Raw genomic sequence first — 4,182 nt, forward strand, 5'->3', positions numbered from 1 at the left:
CGCCAACTATAGCTTTGATGTACCTGATCGTGTCCTTTTATTTTGAACGGATTTGAATTTATTTTATTACACAAATTGGTTGTGATTATATGGCGTTTTTATGATTTCGGATTGATTTTACACATATAGGCAACTAGTCCCATTTGTATAGTAATATTTTATTTGGTAAATCCGGTTCGTTCCGCAGAAAAATGGAGTTTTCAAGATTTTTAATTGCTAAAAGTTAAATTATTTAAAAGGGTGATTTTGGATTAGGCTTTACAACTTAATTGAACGAAATTTAAATTTAACTAAAACGAAATAACTAAATTAACGAAAGTAAAAATACAATTTATACTAATTTGACAAAATAGAAGAAATAAGGTTTTTCATGGCAATATAGTAAAAAAGTAAAAAGTAATTAAAATTTACTATGTGGTAAAAAGTAATACGGTAAAAAGTAAATAGAATTTATCTACGTAGTAAAAAGTGAAATTGATGAGATTTAAAGTAAAGTAGAGTAGTGGCTACTAAAATATGTCCCCTCTGGATTATGGATTGTTTTTAAGTCCGATTACGATGTTTTAATATATATCCTTATATTTTATCTTTTGATTTATAAAGATTTAACCAACTAAAATTAAATCAAACTTTCGTTAGATCTCGTTTTAGCGAATTAAATTATACCCCGACTATTCAAATTGAGATTTAATCGGGTTTTAACTTTCGCTAATACCAAAATTATAACGGTCTTCCCTTTTTATAATTACATGTGGTATGAGATGTGGTATCAGAGAGGTGGTCTTAGCGAACCAGGTCTTGCATTAGTGTGTCTAAACATATAGTTGTTAGGATGCATTAATGAGTCTGGACTTCGACCTAGTAGTTGTTAGGATATATTAATAAGTCTGGACTTGAACTTTGCATGTTATAAACTTTGCATATCATTCCTTGTCGAAAAATATCTACTTATCATTTTCAATCTCGACACGTCTTATTGCAATTATTGTATAGATGATGTACAGACGAATTCATATTCCATCACGTTAGACCTTGTCTGACACGTTTCCTTAATTCCCTCCGTAATCTACGGGATCTTCTGTACTATATATGGGTATTCTATGTAGATAGAATATCATCCGATATCCGAGAATCATTTCATATCGAAAATCCTTTACCTAACCGTGTAAGATGAATTCTGCAACCAGTTCAAGTTCCTCGGATTCCGATATGGATTTTCACTCGAGCTCCGGAAGCAGTGTAACCGGAATGGGTCAACCAATTAGCCATCATAAATTCAGGATGAATTGAGAATGGGTACAAAGTAAACTTAATCAATGGAGATGTGAAGAATTGATCCCTCCCACCAACCATATTGCCCTATTGGTAAAGAACCTGAAGCATTTACCGCCGAACCTGTTCGAACCACCATTTTCACTCTCATTTTCAGAATAGCTCGCAACGATTATATAATATTTATTATTCTAAACCTTATTCATCCACTCGTTCCAACCGCCAATCATCCCAGAATAATAAGTCAACGAGCTTCGCGCCCAAGTTGTAGCCTTAATATATATATATATATATATATATATATATATATATATATATATATATATATATATATATATATACATACATATATATATATATATATATATATATATATATATATATATATATATATATATATATGGTACAAAACGTGCTAGCTTCAGCAATATCACCGGCATCAACAGTACCATCACAACAACATCCGTATCCCACACCTCAACATCACAATCTGTAACTCGAGCATCAACGTCATATGCACCATAGATACCAAGGAGTACCAACAACAATGAACGATGAAGTATTGATCCATAACTTCATTGATGGAATATTCTGTGAAGAATATGTGGTTCCTAATAGTTAACGATGAAGTATTGATCCATAACTTCATTAAAGAAATATTCTGTGAAGAATATGTGGTTCCTAATAGTTTTCGAGATTACTTATTCTAGCTCAAACCGAAAATTATATGAGTTTAATATCATATTAACTCATTAAATCCATGACTAAATCTGAAGAAAATATATATGTATATATATTTTCAGAAAGATTGTAATTAAAAATTCTTTTGAACAAACTGTTAATGGTGAAAATATTTTAACGGGTAGGTAATACCCGAGGAATATTTAGATTTCACATTAATAAGTTACACTGTACATTCTTCAAATCCGATTCAACAATCATTTACTATCCTACTTATAACCACAAATATACGTATCTGTTCACCAAAGAATAACCATTTTCATTCAAATTTAATTTAATATTCGGATTTTGACCGATCAAAATCTAAGTCAAAATTTAACAGAAGACATCACTTTTAGATTCCTACATCTTTCAAAGCCATACTTTAAAATCAAAACTGTGCCAGATCCATTGGCGTGGTATTACCCAAAATAACTTTACAATACCTTTCCAAAATTAGCCAATTTTGTCACATCTCCAGCAAATCAACTTCTAATATAGATAGCACATCAGCAAGCATTAGGAACTCGTCTAGACATGAGTACTGCTTATCATCCACAAACTGACGGGCAGAGCGAAAGGAGGATACAAACGCTTGAAGACATGCTACGAGGATGTGTTATTGATTTAGGAAACAGTTGGGATCGACACCTTCCGCTCCATTTTCCTGTGGAACGAACCGGATTTACCAAATAAAATATTACTATACGAATGGGACTAGTTTCCTATATGTGTAAAATCAATCCGAAATCATAAAAACGCAATATAATCACAACCAATTCGTGTAATAAAATAAATTCAAATCCGTTCAAAATATTAGGACACGATCAGGCACATCAACTTTTTGGCGCCGCTGTCGGGGAAAGTTGGCAGTTAAATAAATAGATAATTTTTCTGATTCGTAGTAGTAGTTGGATTTGTACGTGGACTGGGTTATTGGAGCCAAACAGTACCCAATTATATTGGGACAAAACGAATCCTGCCCCTCTGCTGCATCTTTTGACTATTCGAAACGTGGGCAAAATCAGAAGAAAAATCTGTTTGTTTAAAGGTTTTTATCATTGTTTTTAGTTATTCGATCCTTTCGTGAAAATTCATTTTCAAGAAAGTTCAATGTTTATACACTTAGTGAATAAATCCTTCAAGACTACATACAATTTTGTAATTGTATGACCCGTTTAGGAAATCCTAAACTCGTTGCACTTAATCCAGAACCTGAAAGAGGCTTGATCAAAAGATTAAAACAGGAAAAACAAAAAAAATAGGTAGTACTAGTAAAACCAAAAACACCGAAAAATATCAAAAAACAAGTAGGAAACACTAGTGGTCAACTAGAAATCAAAACTGAACCTGAAACCATCGTCATTAAAGAAGAAATGGCTGAAGTAACACCTGATCCAAATGATCTACCAATGTGGAATACCAGACAAACTGCTCCCCCTCTCGCTCTTGCACCTATAAGAAGACCTGAAATTGAGGCTGAAAATTGGGAAGTCAAGGGGCAGTTTATGCACATGGTACGTGAGAACCAATTCGACGGAAGACTTAATAATAATCCGATAGAACATCTAGAAACTTTTGAAGATTTATGTGAACTGTACAAAACCAAAGATGTTTCTTCAGATGCATTTAAGTTAAGAACTTTTCCATACTCGTTAATCGGAGATGCAAAAGCATGGTTGAAAGCATCAAAACCTGATTCTATCACAACTTTCAACGAATTAAGAGATAAATTCATTACCCGGTTTTTTCCACCGGCAAAAGCTGAAAGACTTAGAACCGAAATCACCACTTTTAAACAAAAGGCGGATGAAACTCTTTATGATGCATGGGAAAGATTAAAAAGAATGTTACAAAATTGTCCGCAACACGGATTGCAAAAAGGGCAAATAGTACAAACTTTTTATCGTGGTATTGATGAACATACTCGTGGTATATTAGATTCCTCCGCTGGAGGAGTATTTATGTACAAATCACCAAATCAAGCGTATGACATGTTAGAAGACATGTCAGTTCATACTTTTGAATGGACACCGTCTAGAGATCAACAAACTAGAAGGACGGTGGCAAGCCTTGAAGAAAATGAAGACAACAACACAACCATAGCTTCACTGTTGAATCAATTCAAAAAGTTTGGAAGAGAAATAGTGTCATAACCCGTCCTTAACCATAAGAACGCGTTAGATAACG

The 4,182-nt window shown here is 33.2% G+C and overlaps 1 non-coding gene across 1 annotated transcript; it reads right to left on the reverse strand.

Annotated features, from left to right (window-relative positions):
* Positions 1-3,761: 3,761 nt before the first annotated feature.
* LOC139860806 (small nucleolar RNA R71) lies at positions 3,762-3,868 on the reverse strand. The gene has a single exon (XR_011763421.1). It is a non-coding gene; the product is annotated as a small nucleolar RNA R71 (small nucleolar RNA).
* Positions 3,869-4,182: the final 314 nt, after the last annotated feature.

This window comes from Rutidosis leptorrhynchoides, chromosome 7 (genome assembly GCF_046630445.1).
Source record: "Rutidosis leptorrhynchoides isolate AG116_Rl617_1_P2 chromosome 7, CSIRO_AGI_Rlap_v1, whole genome shotgun sequence".
Lineage (NCBI taxonomy): Eukaryota > Viridiplantae > Streptophyta > Magnoliopsida > Asterales > Asteraceae > Rutidosis > Rutidosis leptorrhynchoides.